Source organism: Bos indicus, chromosome 5 (assembly GCF_029378745.1).
Source record: "Bos indicus isolate NIAB-ARS_2022 breed Sahiwal x Tharparkar chromosome 5, NIAB-ARS_B.indTharparkar_mat_pri_1.0, whole genome shotgun sequence".
Classification (NCBI taxonomy): domain Eukaryota; kingdom Metazoa; phylum Chordata; class Mammalia; order Artiodactyla; family Bovidae; genus Bos; species Bos indicus.
In genome coordinates this window covers 19185279-19203113 of record NC_091764.1, presented here as the reverse complement: position 1 = coordinate 19203113, position 17835 = coordinate 19185279, and the positions used below count along the sequence as shown (strand labels likewise).

At 41.7% G+C, this 17835-nt stretch overlaps 1 long non-coding RNA gene across 1 annotated transcript in view; it reads left to right on the top strand.

Moving 5' to 3' along the window:
* LOC139183060 (uncharacterized) overlaps nt 1–10522 on the top strand; it is a 100981-nt gene extending 90459 nt beyond the window's left edge. The window contains exon 3 of the long non-coding RNA XR_011566522.1: nt 354–10522. This is a non-coding gene — a long non-coding RNA (uncharacterized lncRNA). The remainder of the gene's footprint in view (nt 1–353) is intronic.
* The last annotated feature ends 7313 nt before the right edge of the window (nt 10523–17835 follow it).

Here is a 17835-nt window from a genome sequence, read left to right as displayed (position 1 = left end):
TCTTGGATCTTTATGGGTTTGTTTGGACATAACTCTTCAAATTTTGCATTTTTTATTTGTGGAACCCAAGACTGGGGCAGTAGCAATTGATAATGTCTGTTACTTTCTAGGTATTTACATGGTGCAAAGTGTCGTGGTAGTATGCCATCTTGTTTAACCCTCCCCACCATTCTGTGAGCAAAGCATATTATTAGCTCTATTCTATAATGGAGGAAACAGACACTTACAGATATTAGTACTGTATCTGCTAAAATATGAGAGGAGATCATCTGCAAATGTACCCCTCAGAAAGGAGGGGACCACCTTTAGTTCAGTCTTCAAAAAGTCTCTTGAATTATGTGGTTTTTCTTCAGCTTCTAAAGTCGCACAGACCTGGGACTTCCGCGGTGGTCCAGTGATTAAGAATCTACCTTCCAATGCCGGAGACACTGGTTCCATCCCTGGTCAGCAAACTGATCTCACGTGCCCATGGGACAACTAAACCGACATACTGCAACAAAGACCCGATGCAGCCAAATAAATTTTAAAAAATAAATAAAGTAACATAGGCCTGAGCAAAGACAGTCTCTATAATAAGTGGTGCTGGGAAAACTGGACAACTACATGTAGAAGAAAGAAATCAGAACAATACCTAACACCATACACAAAAATAAGCTCGACATGGATTAAAGACTTAAATGCAAGGCTGGACATTATAAAACTCTTAGAGGAAAATATTGCCTGACATGAATCAGAGCAAGCTCATTTTCAAGCCACTGCCTAGAGTAATGAAAATTAATTAGGTTCCATTTGTTTATTTTTACAAAAATTAAAAAAAAATAAACAAATAAGACCTAATTAAACTTAAAAGCTTTTACACGACAAAGGAAATCACAAACAAAATGAAAAGACAACACTTGGATTGGGAGACAATATTTGCAAATGAAGCAAGTGACAAGGAACTAATCTCTAACGCATACAAACAGCTCATGCAGCTAAGAAGAAAAACAAAAAAACCCCACAAAAAACCCAATCAAAAAATGGACAGAAGACCTAAATAGACATTTCTCTAAAGAAGATATATGGATGAGCAACAAACACATGAAAAGATGCTCAACTTCACTCATTAGAGAAATGCAAATGAAAACTACAATGAGGTATCACCTCACACTGGCCAGTTGGTCATCACCAAAAACTCTGCAAACAATAAGTGATGGAAAGAGTATGGAGGAAAGGGAACACTTCTTCACTGTGTAAATTACCACACCCACTATGGAGAAGAGTATTCTGCAGCTAAGTCACTTCAGTCGTGTCCTACTCTGTGTGACCCCATAGATGGCAGCCCACCAGGCTTCCCCGTCCCTGGGATTCTCCAGGCAAGAACACTGGAGTGGGTTGCCATTTCCTTCTCCAATGCATGAAAGTGAAAAGTGAAAGGGAAGTCGATCAGTTGTGTCCGACTCTTCGTGACCCCATGGACTGCAGCCCACCAGGCTCCTCTGTCCATGGGATTTTCCAGGCAAGAGTACTGGAGTGGGGTGCCATTGCCTTCTCCAGGAGAACAGTATAGAAGTTCCTAAAAAAACAAAATAGAACTACCATATGACCCAGCAATCCCACTCCAAGGCATATATCCAGGGAAAATTCATAATTTGAAAGGATGCATGTATGCTGATGCTCACTGCAGCACTATTTACAATAGCCAGGACACGGAAGCAGCCTAAATGTCCATCAACAGAGAAATACAGAAAATGTGGCACATATATACAATGGAATATTACTCAGCCATATAAAGGAATTAAAAAGTAACATTTGCAAAGACATGCTGGACCTAGAGACTGTCATACAGAGTGAAATCAGTCAGAAAGAGGAAAACAAATATCATTTTTATATGGAATCCAGAAAAATTTTATGGTAGAAATGAAGTTATTTTCAAAACAGAAATATTGTCACAGATGTAGAGAACAAATTTACAGGTAAACAAATTTAAGGGAGGACAGCAGGATGTGGGATGAATTGAGAGGTTGGGACTGACATATATACACCACTGTGTACAAAATAGATAACCAATGAGAATCTACTGTATAGCACAGGGAACTTGACTCAGTGCTCTGTGTTGACCTCAATGGGAAGGCAATTGACAAGAGTGGATACATGTATGCATATGACTGATTCGCTTTGCTGTACAGCAAGGAATTCATACAACATTGTAAAGCAATTATACTTCAAAAAATTAATACAAAATAATAAAAATGAAAATAATAGAATAAATGAGAACAAAATTAAGTCACATAGGCCTAACATGACTTCAGAAAATTTTGGTCTCAAAACTTATAGATCTTACCTGCAGAACACTTAAAAAAGGAGGCAAAGAAATTCAACAGAGATTTAATCAGTTTTTTGTGATGGGCGTGGGTGGAGTGGTGACCTCATTATTGCAAGGATTGAATGTCATCATAAGCAGCCTTTAAACAGAGGCCTTTCAAAAAAAAAAAAGAGGCTTTTCAAAAGCAAGAAATCAGGTATTAGACTACATTAAGTGAACACAACAGCACACATGTTCACCTGCAGGATGAATGAACAAAGCAACTGTCTTCATGTCATGTGCACGGGTATTTGTGTTTTGGGATAAGATTTCTGATGACACGTGTGTATGTTCAGTCACTCAGTTATCCCACTGTTTGTGACCCCATGGACTGTGGCCCAGCAGACTCCTCTGCTCATAGGATTCTCCAGGCAAGAATACTGGAGTGGGTTGCCACTTCCTCTTCCAAGACAGCATCCAACAGCCCATCAGAAAATAAAAATGGTGGTGATGCAGATGCTGATCCTGTACATCAAGAAGTTGAAGAAAACTGTTTTGTAAAATGAGAATGGAAAAAAAAATCCTAAATTGAGGTTTCTATGATTTTAAGCACTAACATGACTAAATTAATACATTAAATATTATAAGCAGACATTTGATTATTTCATCTATATTTCTAAAAGTTTACACACTCCTGAGAGGGAGAAAACTTTTTTCCCCTTAATATATATATATATATATATATATATATATAATCGAAATATAGTTGACTTACAATGTTTCAGGTACACAGCAAGGTGATTCAGCTATACATATACACATAAATTATATTTGAAATTATTTTCCATTATACGTTATTATACTATATTGACTATAGTTTCCTGTACTATACAGTAACCTTTGTTGCTTGATGCATATCTTTTTTCTTTTATTAGAAATTTAGCATTCTATTAAGTCAAGCAAATAGACTCAAATGTCATAAATTTTTTAGTTAGGCAAAAATTCATAAGTTTTCTAAAATATATGTATTATACATATTATTTATATATATGTATACAAAAGTTTTTCTACTATGTTTGATCAATGCTTGAGAAAGAACATCAAAAAAAATAAAGACGAGATGGAGAAACTGGAAAACACAAACTAAATGAAATGGGAGCATTGAATGTGAAATAGAAAAAGTGAAACAAACCAGGTAAAGGTAAAAGATCATCATATCTTAACCTTCTCCTCAGAAGAATGGAGGATGCCTAATAATCAGGAATGTACAGTACATTATCCTAGTTCTTGTAACTAAAGGTAGAATGGCTAAAGTTTGTGCTTGAATCTGATTCATGGACTCAGAGTGATTACGTGGTATAATGGATTTCCTGAATCCTATTCTGAGGATTGATCACTGAGGAAGGCTTTCTTTTCTCCCCTTGCTTTTCTTTGAAACTCTGCATTCAGATGGATATATCTTTCCTTTTTTCCTTGCCTTTCGCCTCTCTTCTTTTCTCAACTACTTGTAAGGCTGCCTTAGATGACCATTTTGGCTTTTTGCAGTTTTTTTTCTTGGGCACGTTTTTGATCACGGCCTACGTGTTATGAACCTCTGTCCATCCATAGTTCATCAAGCACCTGTCTATCAGAGTTAATCCCTTCAATCTATTTCTTACTTCCACTGTATAATCGTAAGGGATTTGATTTAGGTCATACCTGAATGGTCTAGTGGTTTCCCCTACTTTCTTCAATTTAAGTCTGAAGTTGGCAATAAGGAGTTCATGATCTGAGCCACAATTAGCTCCCAGTCTTGTTTTTGCTGGCTGTATAGAGCTTCTCCATCTTTGGCTGCAAGAATATAATCAATCTTTTGGTGTTGACCATCTGGTGATGTCCATGTGTAGACTGATGTCCATGTCTTCTCTTGTGTTGTTGGAAGAGGGTGTTTGCTATGACCAGTGTGTTCTCTTGGTAAAACTCTGTTAGCCTTTGCCCTGCTTCATTTTGTACTCCAAGGCCAAACCTGCCTGTTACTCCAGGTATCTCTTGACTTCCTACTTTTGCATTCTAGTCCCCTATGATGAAAAGGACATCTTTTTTTGGGTGTTAGTCCTAGAAGGTCTTGTAGGTCTTCGTAGAACTGTTCAACTTCAGCTTCTTCAGCCTTACTGGTCGGGGCATAGACTTGGATTACCATGATATTGAATGGTTTGCCTTGGAAACGAACAGAGATCATTCTGTCATTTTTGAAGTTAAAGTGAAGTCATTCAGTCATGTCCGACTCTTTGTGACCCCATGGACTGTAGCCTACCACGCTCCTCCATCCATCGGATTTTCCAGGCAAGAGTACTGGAGTGGGTTGCCATTTCCTTCTCCAGAGGATCTTCCCAACTCAGGGATTGAATCTGGGTCTTCCACATTGTAGGCAGATGGTTTACCATCTGAGCCACCAGGGAAGTTGGTTTTGAGATTGCACCCAAATACTGCATTTTGGACTCTTTTGTCGAGTATGAGGGCTACTCCATTTCTTTTAAGGGATTCTTGCCCACAGTAGTAGATATAACAGTCATCTGAAATAAATTCTCCCATTCCAGTCCAATTTAGTTCCATGATTCCTAAAATGTCAACATTCACTCTTGCCATCTCCTGTTTGACCATTTCTAATTTATCTTGATTCATGGGTATAACATTCCAGGTTCCTATGCAACCTTGTTCTTTATAGCATCAGACCTTACTTCCATCACCAGTCACATCCACAACAGGGCATTGTTTTTGCTTTGGTTCAGCCTCTTCATTCTTTCTGGATCTATTTCTCCACTCTTCCCCAGTAGCATATTGGGCACTTACTGACCTGGGGAATTCATCTTTCAGTGTCATATCCTTTTGCTTTTTCATACTGTTCATGGGGTTCTCAATGCAAGAATACTGAAGTGGTTTGCCATTTCCTTCTGCAGTGGACCACATTTTGTCAGAACTCTCCAACATGACCAGGGAAGGCAATGGCACCCCACTCCAGTACTCTTCCCTGGAAAATCCCCATGGATGGAGGACCCAGGTAGGCTGCAGTCCATGGGGTTTCTAAGAGTTGGATATGACTGAGTGACTTCACTTTCACTTTTCACTTTCATGCATTGGAGAAGGAAATGGTAACCCACTCCAGTGTTCTTGCCTGGAGAATCCTGGGGATGGGGGAGCCTGGTGGGTTGCTGTCTACAGGGTTGCACAGAGTTGGGTATGACTGAAGTGACTTAGCAGCAACAGTAGCAGCAGCAGCAGCAGCTCCAGCATGACCCATCCATCTTGGGTGGCCCTATTCAGCATGGCTCATCATTTCATGCAGTTAGACAAGGCTGTGATCCATGTGATCAGTTTGGTTAGTTTTCTGTGATTGTGGCTTTCAATCTGTCTGTCCTCTGATGATAGTATGGACCTAACAGAAGCAGAAGATATTAAGAAGAGGTGGCAAGAATACATAGAAGAACTATACAAAAAAGATCTTAATGACTCAGATAGCTGTGATGGTGTGATAACTTGCCTAGAGCCAGATATCCTGGAGTTTGAAGTCCAGTGGGCCTTAGGAAGCATCACTATGAACAAAGCTAGTGGAGGTGATGGAACTTCACTTGAGCTATTTCAAATCCTAAAAGATGGTGCTGTGAAAGTGCTGCACTCAATATACCAGCAAATTTGGAAAACTGAGTAGTGGCCACTGGACTGGAAAAGGTCAATTTTCATTCCAATCCCAAAGAAAGGCAATGTCAAAGAATGCTCAAACTACTGCACGATTGCACTCATCTCACATGCTAGTAAAGTAATGCTCAAAATTCTCCAAGCCAGGCTTCAACAGTACGTGAACTGAGAACTTCCAGAAGTTCAAGTTGGATTTAGAAAAGGTAGAGGAACCTGAGATCAAATTGCCATCATCCATTGGATCATAGAAAAAGAAAGAATCCCAGAAAAACATCTACTTCTGCTTCACTGACTACGCTAAAGCCTTTGCTGTGTGGATCACAACAAACTGTGGAAAAGTCTTCAAGAGATGGGAATACCAGACCACCTTATTTGCCTCCTGATAAACCCATATGCAGGTGAAGAAGCAACAGGTAAAACCGGATATGGAATAATGGACTGGTTCTAATTGGGAAAGGAGTACATCAAGGCTGTATATTGTCACCCTGCTTATTTAACTTCTATGCAGAGTATGTCATGTAATTTGCTGGGCTGGATGAAGCAAAAGCTGGAACCAAGATTACTGGGAGAAATATCAATAACCTCAGATATGCAGATGACATGACCATTATGGCAGAAAGCAGAGAGGAATGAAAGACCTTCTTGATGAAAGTGAAAAAGTTGGCTTAAACTCAGCATTCAAAAAACTAAGATCATGGGATCTGGTCCCATCACTTCATGGCAAATAGATGGGGAAACAGTGGAAATGGTGACAGACTTTATTTTTGGGGGCTCCAAAATCACTGCATATGGTGACTTCAGCCATGAAATTAAAAGATGCTTGCTCCTTGGAAGAAAAGCTATGACCAACCTAGACAGCATATTAAAAAGCAGAGACATTACTTTAGTGCCAAAGGTCTGTCTAGTCAAAGCTATGGTTTTTTCAGTAGTCATGTATGGATGTGAGAGTTGGACCGTAAAGAAAGCTGAGCACTGAAGAATTGGTGCTTTTAAACTGTGGTGTTGGAGAGTCCCTTGGACTGCAAGAAGATCAAACCTGTGAATCCTAAAGGAAATCAATCCTGAATATTCATTGGAAGGACTGATGCTGAAGCTGAAACTCCAATATTTCAGCCACCTAATGCAAAGAATCAACTCATTGGAAAAGACCCTGATGCTGTAAAGATTGAAGGCAGGAGGAGAAGGGGACGACAGAGGATGAGATAGACCAGATGGACATGAGTGTGAGCAGGCTCTGGGAGTTGGTGATGGACAGAGAAGCCTGGCATGCTGCAGTCCATGGGGATGCAAAGAGTTGGAGATGACTGAGCAACTGAACTGATCTGAACTGATTCTGAGGATTGTTGTCTGTCTATTTGTGCTTCTAAATTTTCTTTCTTATTTGTATTTTTACCAAAGTTGGTAGATGGAATATATCAAGGCTCTAAGAAATTTAATGCCCCATAGGCCTATAAATGTTTATTAGGTACAGTAATGAGGGAGGGTTCCAGTGTGTCCTCAGTAATCAATGTTAAGATTATCATTCCCTCTTTGGTCCTTCTGTTCAGTAGCTCCTTTTTATACTTAAAGGGTAAAGGTTTTTTCTGGAATGATTTTTTCCCCCACAGCCTCAGCCTACAGTGGAGAAGATGAATCCACCTCCAGGAATTCCACTTCCAGGAGTAAGTATTTCTGACCCATTATGATGTAAACCTTACACAGACCTCTAGCTCATATAACCTCTCTGCCCTGTCTCTTCATTTGGAGAACAGGGTCATAGACACTTTATACTTGCTTCTCCTTTTTGTGCAACTCTGTACCTCTCCCCCATCCTGGAAAAAAAAAAAAAAACTCTGGAAGATATTTGAAGTGATGCTTAAGCAATATCCTTCTTGCCTTAGGATGAGTAATTATGCATGATGGAAAACACATGAAAGTATCTTATAAGGTCATTAGCTCCCTCCTCTCCCATCCACATACCCCTACCATCCATTCCCATGCCTTTTGTTCAAAGTTAAAAGCAACTGATATAAATTATGTGATACAACTTCTTGGTCTAAACCACCAAATACTTTTTTTCCCCATCTCTTGCTACAGGCTACGAGGATTGCCTTTATTCTTTCTATAGGAAACTGACTTTTCCTCTTCCTTTTGGTTGAACTCTACATGAAGGAAGCCGATTTACTGGGCCAGTGGCAGTTACTTGGATGTTCAGACATATGGTCCACAAACTGCTTCATTCTGTTTTAAATCAGTTCCTCCTGATGGGCTCCATTCTTTCTGCTCTTTTTGCCACAGGTGAAGTAATGAAGATGCTTATTGTGGCTTCCTGTTAATATTCCAAAACCTGAGGCTCTGAACAGCAGGATGTCTGTTCTCCAGCTGTTTTTCCAACAGGAAGGAGGGATAAAATAAACAAAGGGTACACAGTAGTCCACTGAAACCACAGGTAATCCACAGCTGCACTAGAAACAATTCAGGATTGCTGTACTGGTCCACCATCACAGATTCCCATCAGCAAAGGCAGCTTCAAGGTTCTTTGGGGGTAGTTTGTAGTTTCTTTCAAGTCCTTCATATCCAGAGTGCAGCTAACCCATAAAATCCAGATCTGGACCAATGAGTACTAACTCTCTTGGTGTTCAGTGATTTTTAAGCAGAATCCTATGGAGTGGGATGGGGGCAATCACGGTTATAAAGAGGCACACGTTGCACACACACACCAGTTTAGTCTTATACTTGAATTTAAAATATATCTGAATTGACAAGCCCTTCAAAATGAGAATTGGTGTAACATTCTTGCTAATGTCTTAAGGCTTAATATTAGAAGATATTGTTTCTCCAGACACCTAAACGTAATCCAGCCAACTGAATTAAGCAGAATTCTTATTACATGACTTGCCTTTTTTAGTGATGTGGAAAATGTGAATAATAAGCTAGCTTCGTGTGAAAGGTTTATTGAAGAAGGACCTATGCCTGATTCCTGAGCCAATTCTGTAGAGATATATAAGTTTGGTGTCCAAAACTAGCTTCTTTCTTTGATATGATCTTGATGACTTGGAACCTAAAGCAATAGATACCACATAAGGGCAAAATGTATTGTTGATTCATAGCCAAGCTCCTGACTATTATTCTCAATGTTCATAACAATGTATCTTCAAGGGAAGATAAACTTACCTCTTGGTCATCTACAAAATCTTAATCCTAAACTTTTGAAATCCTGCAAGTGAATTCCCAAAGGCTATTTTCTTCTTAGCAAGGTATACAGTTATTCTTCTCAATGAAAGCAAAACTTAGTACAGGGCCAAATATGGTTCAAAATGAAACTGAAATTGGATTAAGCAAGTCATGCAAAGTCACAGGCTTGAATGGCCATAGACACTTCCAATGGTGTTGAAATGAATTTACCAGGCCAGTCACGCTTACCTGCCTGATGATAACCATCAGTTCAGTTCAGTTCAGTTCAGTCTCTCAGTTGTGTCCGACTCTTTGCGACCCCATGAATAGCAGCATGCCAGGCCTCCCTGTCCATCACCAACTCCTGGAGTTCACTCAAACTCATGTCCATCAAGTCGGTGATGCCATCCAGCCATCTCATCCTCTGTCGTCCCCTTCTCCTCCTGCCCCCAATCCCTCCCAGCATCAGGGTTTTTTCCAATGAGTCAACTCTTTGCATGAGGTGGCCAAAGTATTGGAGTCTCAGCTTCAGCATCAGTCCTTCCAGTGAACCATAGACATACTCAAATGCTATTTCATGATAGTTCTTTATTATACTTAGAACTTGTTTCCAACCATATGGTACTACTTTTCTTGTTTTTTATTCTCCTATGCTGCTGCTAAGTCACTTCAGTCATGTCCAACTCTGTGTGACCCCATAGACGGAAGCCCACCAGGCTCCCCTGTCCCTAGGATTCTCCAGGCAAGAACACTGGAGTGGGTTGCCATTTCCTTCTCCATTCTGTAGTTGCCCTACTCTAGGGCAGCTATAGACTGTTCAGGCCTATAGCTGGGACTCAGGCTTGGCCAATTAGACCTTCTTCTAGGACTTTGACTCTAGGATGGAAAGATTATTTTTTAATTCTTGGATAAGAATCAAATGTACTCCCTGCTTCTTTCTGTTCACTCCCTTGGATTGGGGCATTTCCAAGCCTGTTCCTCCAGCTATTATTGAGCTCCCGATAGACTTCCAGTAAATTCTGCTTTATTAGCATTCATTTGAGCCAGTTTCTAATACATGCAGTCAGGAATGAAGAAATATTGTCATAATCTAAAATGGTAGTGAAAGGAACAGTGGCTTTGACAAAATGACATCTTGGAGGGAATTAACAGCTGAGCTGTGCCGTAAGAACAAGAAGGGGTTTCCGCTGGACGGGAGGAGGAAGGGAGGTACACAAAGAGGAAACGGCATATGCGAGGCTGGGGCTGAGAGACCTGGTGGCACCTGGTACTTGGAGAAATGCAGGCAGCTTTGGTGATTGCTAAGTAGTGTGTAGGTGAGAGCTGAGGCCGGGACATCCTATGAAAGAAGTATCACAACCTCGAAGTTGAGGGTTATGTTTTATGGAGTGGGAATTTTTAGGACTTCAAGCTCGGGAGACATCTCTTCTCAAGTAGCCCTGAGAGAGCTGTTCTGAGAAGGTGGGGGGTGGGAGGGGGAGAGTCAGGTTATACAGATGCTTGCAACAAAGGGCAGGTAGTCTGAACATCATTGTTAACTACGGAAAACCAGATATTTCAAGTAATAGAACTTAGCACTATTCTATGTATGGGAAGACGCAAGAGTTTGGGCATACTGAAATTGTTCATTTCACGTGCATCTCTTCTACCTGGGGCCAGAAATCCCACGATTTGATTGTTCACATCCTTAGTTCTCGGCTCACCATAGGGGTGGTGGCAGTCATGTAGCAGGCGTTCTTCCTGGGCTCAGAAATTCCCATTTGGAGGGTTGGAATCCCTGATGGCTGTGACATCCTTGTTTATTGATATGGCAGGAAATACTCCATTTCACAGCTCTTTTGTCCATCAGATTAAAAACGTGTCTTTTGTCATTGGATGGTACCTAACACAAGGGCTGGCTGTGTGTTAGGTGAAGAGAAGGGATTAGTACATGTTCAATGGGAAAAAAGTGACAGTTGAGTTCAGTTCCTTTGAGATACTTCCTCCAAAATTTTAGAGCGGGATAAACTCTGTCAGGCTACGTGTACCTGAAGTGCCAGAAATCTATATGCCATCTGGAGGCAACTCCTTAAAACAGTGTCATTCCATCCCTGCATGTAGTTAATAGTGTATGTGGAACATTCCAGACAGTTGGGAACGTTTCCTATGTCTCTCTACCTCTGAAGAAAAAAAAGACTAAGAAGTATCATTCCTGTTGGATCCTTCAGTGTTTAGCAATGTTCTGCCAGGAATGTTCCTCTCTGTCTCACCCATGTTTTCTCTGCTGCAGCTCACCTCACTTCCTGTTGCTTTCCCTCAAGAGGATACGGACACGATGAGCTTGTCAGTCTCCGCAGTAATAACAGCCCTTCATATGCTTGACGTCGACTCCTAAATTGCCTTTAGCTTTTCCTTCCAGTTCTCTTAGTCTGTTTTCCAGCCTTTAATCATCTCTGTGGGTCTCTTCTCAACCCTGTCCAAGTGCACGAAGTACCTCTTAAGGCATTTTTCAGTTTTAAAACAAACACCAAAGTTTCCAGGCTTGTTCAAACTGGCAAAATAAGATGACTTTCTAAGAAAAACTATTTGAATCAAAAGAAAATATGGTTAAGGTGTTCCTGGAACATGAAATGATATGCCAACCAATTGGGGGGGCGGGGAAGAAATCTTTCAGTATTGCTCTTTTCTAGCTGATGTCATTTTAGGATAGATTTTGCCCAAAGATTTGCTAAAGGAATGAGAAAAGGTCAATGTAATCAATTATTATAGAACACCTACTATGTGCTGGACATTTCATGGCACTGAGGAGCCAAAGGTAAATGAGATGCAATTCTTACTGTTAAAGAGCTTGTAGGCTAGTAGTTCGGAGAAGGCGATGGTGCCCCACTCCAGTAATCTTGCCTGGAAAATCCCATGGACGGAGGAGCCTGGTAGGCTCCTCCGTCCATGGGGTCCCAAAGAGTTGGACACGACTGAGTGACTTCACTCTCACTTTTCACTTTCATGCATTGGAGAAGGAAATGGCAACCCACACCAGTGTTCTTGCCTGGAGAATCCCAGGGACGGTGGAGCCTGGCGGGCTGCCGTCTATGGGGTTGCACAGAGTCAGACACGACTGAAGTGACTTAGCAGCAGCAGCAGCAGGCTAGTAGTTGAGGCACAAACCAAGAAGTTCATTCAGAGTGAGAGCTGCTGTGTGTGTGCTCAGTTGTGTCTGACTTTTGGAGATCCCATGGAGTGTAGCCTGCCAGGATTCTCTGTCCATGGAATTCTCCAGGCAAGAATACTGGAGTGGGTTGCCATTTCCTACCCCTGTGGATCTTCCCAATCCAGGGATCAAACCCGTGTCTTTTGCATCTACTGCACTGCAGGCTGTTTCTTTACCAGTGTGCCACCTGGGAAGCCCCAGAGAGATACAGGAGCACAAATAAGATCATGAGGAAGAGTGCGGATGAAAAGGAGGAAGATAGCATCTCTAACTGGTGAGGTCTGCTTCCAGCAGATTCTTGAAAGAGGACTCAGAGCTTTCCAGGTTTGGAAGGTAGGTGGGAAAGGATGTTCCTTTCCCTGGCACAGAGGACTGCCTAGTAGGAGGCATGGAGGTGGAAAACAGTGCAATGTGTTTGGTAGTTAGCATAGGACAGAACAAGCCTGTGGCAAGAGATAAGATGGCGGGGATGAGATCATAAAGAGCTTCACCTGCTACTCATAGGAGTTTGGATTGTTTGTGGCAATGAGAACCTTTAAGTGTCTGCGTAGAGCAATGTAGTAATTTAGGAAGACCTGCCATCCAGAATGATCACTCTGCTGTGAAGATATAGGAGGAGACTAGGGCTAAAGTGAGTTGGCCTGGAGGCAGATACAAGAGTTAATAGATGATTGCAACAGATAGATGAGAAATGATGTGGGCTGAGGCTAGGAGAAGAAGAGATGATTGAATGAAGCTAGGCAACTTTGAAGACCCCCCATGAAAGTTGAGAATAAGCAAATAAGGTGGGTGCTATAGAGTATGGGATAGGCTACCCACTCCAGGACTCTTGGGCTTCCCTGGTGGCTCAGTTGGTAAAGAATCTGCCTGCAATGTAGGAGATCTGGGTTTGATCCCTGGGTTGGGTAGGTCCCCTGGAGGAGGGCATAGCAACCCACTCCAGTATTCTTGCCTGGAGAATCCCCACAGAGGGGAGCCGAGTGGGCTACAGTCCATGGGGTCTCAAAGAGTTGGACACGACAGAGACTGAGCACAGCGCATAGAACATGGGGCCTAAGGTAATTCTCAAAAGACTCCTCCGTTTCAGTTTTAGATACAGGAGCCAGCTCCACAATTGAAAAGTAAAGATGTTGTCTTCCTTAGCTAGTGGGGAGAAAGTTCCAGAATTAGTGTCAGTTTGGGTATCACAGAATCAGATAAGGAGCTCAGCAGAAAATCATACAGTGCAGCACATGATGTCTCCATCACCCAGGATGGCTCACAAGAAGGGACTTAAAACATTAGCAGTCTGTGTGATTCATGCACTGAAGACCTGTATAAGATGCAGGATACAAGATAAACCTTAGAAAGGATGTATTCCTGATGCAATCAGCCTAGGGACTTTACTTACCTAACGAGTAAGAACAACAAGTGACAGTTGAGTAAGTTCCTGTGATTGCCAAACGTGCTGGTAGTTTCTCAGATTATGGCTGCTGTGGAAAAAAGTCCCTTCTCCTGCACTTCCTCTCTCTGGAGCCTCGAAGTCCTGTGAATGAAGGTGAGAGTGAATGTGAGTTCTGAGGATGGGTCAGGATGACCCAGGAGGTCTGGTGTGTGTGTGTTGGTTGAGAGGAAAGGGTGATCAGAGGGTGGGAGTAGAGCAGGCAAACTGCTGAGAAGCGGGCGATCTTTGTGGGTGGCAGGACTTCGAGGCACGGGGGCACTGTTCGCTGGGTTTTAAGGTTCAGGGCTGAGGGAAAATGAGGTCAAGCCAGTGAACTTTCTGCCAGAGGTTAAGTTCCAAAATTCCATCTGCAAGTTTTTGTCAGTTGGGTTTCAGAATGCTTAGGATTAATACTTGCTTATTTTTCTCAGAAATCTGTCATTATCCTTCCAAGGGACAAAATGGGCCATATTCTAGTGAATTAGTAAAGGTGAATTTCTGGGATTGTGTTAGGAAGGTTGGCTTCATCTCCTGTGGTTTGTTTCTCTGATGCTCTAATCTATTAATAGCAATAATACCACCAGCAATCCTAGAGCCTGGTGCTTTACATAGATCCCCATTCATTTCTGCAATAGTGCTGTCAGGTAGATGTTATTTTAGATATAAGAAATCTGCAGTCCAGGAGGCTGATAAAATGCCCACAGCTGTGCTTCGGGTCAGTGGGGGAGCCAGTATTCAGAACCTCCTGGTCTCTCTGACTTGAAAAGCTTTTGTCTCCTCGCTCCCTCCCTCCTCCACCTTCCACCGCAGGGAGCAAACAGGCTGATTCCGCAGGCACAGCTAAAAGCTTTGTCAGTTAGCAAGATGGGGTCCACAGCCTGTGTGTGGGGGAGCTTGGCCAGCAGCTCAGTGGTGTTTTTCTGACACTGGCTGGGCTGGCAAGTGATTTCTCTCGGGATTCTGACCAAAGCAGAGGGTGGCGACATTCAGCGCCTGAATCATACTGCTGGCTGGCCTTGACTTCAGAGGCCAGCGTTCCTGTGATTGTTCTCTCAGGCTTTAATTTATGGGCCCTGCTAAAAGGCAGGCTGGGTGTCTCGGCCAGAGAGAAAGGTGCGTGTGGAGCAATGGCATGTCACCAGGCAGCTGTCTAGAGGCCTGGTTAGTGAAGGGCACCTGAGGGCATGGAGACCAGGCTCTCTTCCTCTGTGTGTTCTCCCTGGGTGGACAGCTGGCACCCATTTCATGTCAATCACACAGGACAGGATGTCCTTGGTGGGAGACGAGGAGACTGTGCAGAACTTAGGTGTTGCTATTCATCATTGGCATGATTTAAAAAATTGGATTATATGGGATTTTTTTTTTTTTTTTGTGGGGGCTCAAAAACTAATCTTGGATTTTAAAGTCATTCAGGAGATAGTTTGGGAGCACTGACTCTATTTTAAGCACTCTTCTAGGCATCAGAATATATCATTGGTTAAAATAGACAAAAATGATTGCCTGCATCAAATTTGAAAAAGCAACTCTTCTAGGGATGTGTACTTACAATCAATTCTGCTCATTTCCTGAGTCTCAAATAAGTGAAAAGCAGTAGCTTTGGAGATGAATAAGAAGTTACTTCACATTTCCAAACATATGGATGCTTGAGATCATAGTATGAAGCAGAATATGATAAATCCCATAATGTAGATATTAAGTAAGTAAAGTGGGCATTCAAAGGTAGAACACATATGTTTTTAAAATATCTATTTATTTATTTTTGGCTGTGTCGGGTTTTGGCATCTAGCACCTTTGTGGAGTCACGCGGGAGCTTTTGTTGTGGCACAAAGCCTCTCTAGTCATGGCTTGCAGTCTCAGTAGCTGAGGTGCATGGGCTTAGTTGCTCCAAGGCACGCGGGATCTTAGTTCTCCAACCAGGGATTGAATTCATGTCTCCTGCATTGAAGGGAAGATTCTTAATCAGTGGACCACCAGGGAAGTCCCCCAGAACACATACTTGAATATCAGAATTAGACCTTTTGGAGGAGATGGCATTTATGTTGTTTCTTAAAGGATAGGTAGGTTTTTGACTGGTGGGGAGTAACGGGAAAGTCAAATACAGTGGAAAGATCAGCATTGTGAAAGTGTGAGCATGTTTGAGGTTGATGGAGAGACTGACTTTGGGAAATGGAAGCTGGGAAAGTAGCTTGGGTGCTATTGTGGAGGGCAAATAAGTAGCTGGATCTTGGTTTTGTAGAAAAAGGGAAATCATTTGAAGTTTATGAGTATGGAAAAAATACGACAAGAACACTTTGGGAGTGAGGAAAAGAGTCATTGATCTTTGAGCAGTGATGTGCCAGGCACTTTAACAGACATTGTTTATATTCTCATGAAATGAGCCATAATTTAAGGGAGCAAATTGAGGATTAGAGAGTTTGGGAAAATCCTGAAAATCACACAACTAGGAAGAGATGAAACCAGGATTTGAATACAAATCTTCTGGTGGTAAAAGTTTCTTGCCCCACTAACAGTGCTTGCTAAGTCCAGGTGAGAAGATAAAGAGTTTGAACGAGGTTGGATGCAGTGAAAATAAAAGGAATTGAATGTTAAGGAGGATGGGTTGGAATAATATGTTGGAAATGGGTATTAGAAAATCTCTCAACAGAAATGAAGAACGGGAGAGAAGGAAAGGTTAATAAAGGGAAGGTTTTCATTTAGTGGAACAGTGGCATCGTTAATGGAAGCTGGGAAGTTGGGTGGAAGAACTAGTTTTGCAGAGGAAGAGAGTGAGTTTGGTTTTAAAGATGTTTGTTTTGTGATATTGGAGGGACATCCAGATATCCGGCTAGAAGATTACAACGGAAGTCTGAGCCCTTTTCTTAAGAATTGGGTGCAATCCATGGGGAAGTGATTGTTCAATTGGATGATATCATTGGGCGAATAGGTGAAAGGGTCAACCATGACTAGAAACTGGTTTTCAGAATAGAAAGAGTCAACGGAGGATTTTAATCTTACTTTTGAAAATATGGCCACGAGTGTTTGATTAACACCAATATCCAAGAACCTTGAGGCTGTGGATTCTTAAATGTTCCACAGTGACTGCCATGTTCCCTTATGTTTGTTTGGATAACTTTTGCATCATTTGCATAAGTGATCTAGAATGGCTTGTTGGCATCACAGTAATGTTGTTGTGTATTCATGCCTCAATTCCTCCTATCTATGAGGCTTAGGGTGTTCCTAAAAGTGCAGTAATGACTCAAACATAGGCACTCCCATTTGGGAATGTTTGAGTAACATCTCCTAAAGCCCTGCTTTTTTTTTTCTTTCTTTCTTTCTCATGTTTTCCATTTAATTCCTGTAGAAGAACATAATGATGACTGTGGTCCTGAGTGAGAAGGTACTTTGGAAGAAGGCATGGTGAAGGCTTTAACCCACGGTACTCTGTGATCTTGGATCTTGGTCTTTCTCTTAGTAAAGAGTTGGAAAACCAGTTCAATCCACTTTTGAGAGATTATGGAGAAAGACAAATTCAGGCAAGTGATTCATAGATTAAAAGTATCATGAAAAACAGGAAATGAGGAAGCAAGACTATAATCAATCCTAATAAATGGTAAGTAAATCCTCCCCTCACACATGGAAAAAATTGGCTGTGAAGAGGCATGATGTTCCTTCTAAAGTATCAACATTATTGAATATATGAAGTGCTGGTTCATGATGTTTCATTTACCTCAAGTCTACTTTTATTTCTCTCGCCACATGTTTGTATTTTTTCTTCAGTTCTCTTGCTCGTGGGCTTTGCTTTGTTCCTGCTCAAAGACCAGAGCCCACAGTGGAGCCTGGAGCAGAGTGAGGATTCAACATATACTTGTTGAGTCCATCGGGTCAGAAGTCTACTCCATCAATTCCTTTGTTCATTTTCTCATTGGATACCTTACTGAGTATTTGTTATGTAGCAGATTCTGTGCCAGTTCATGAGGATAAAAAGATGAATCAGAAGTTGTCCCTTCCCTAATGAAGCTCATAAACTAGTGACCCAACAGTAACATAAGCAGAGTTACAATTTCACTGGATAAGCTTAATAACAGACACAGGCTGTTATTAATAACAGCACAGTTGACACAGGCTGTAGCAGGGAGG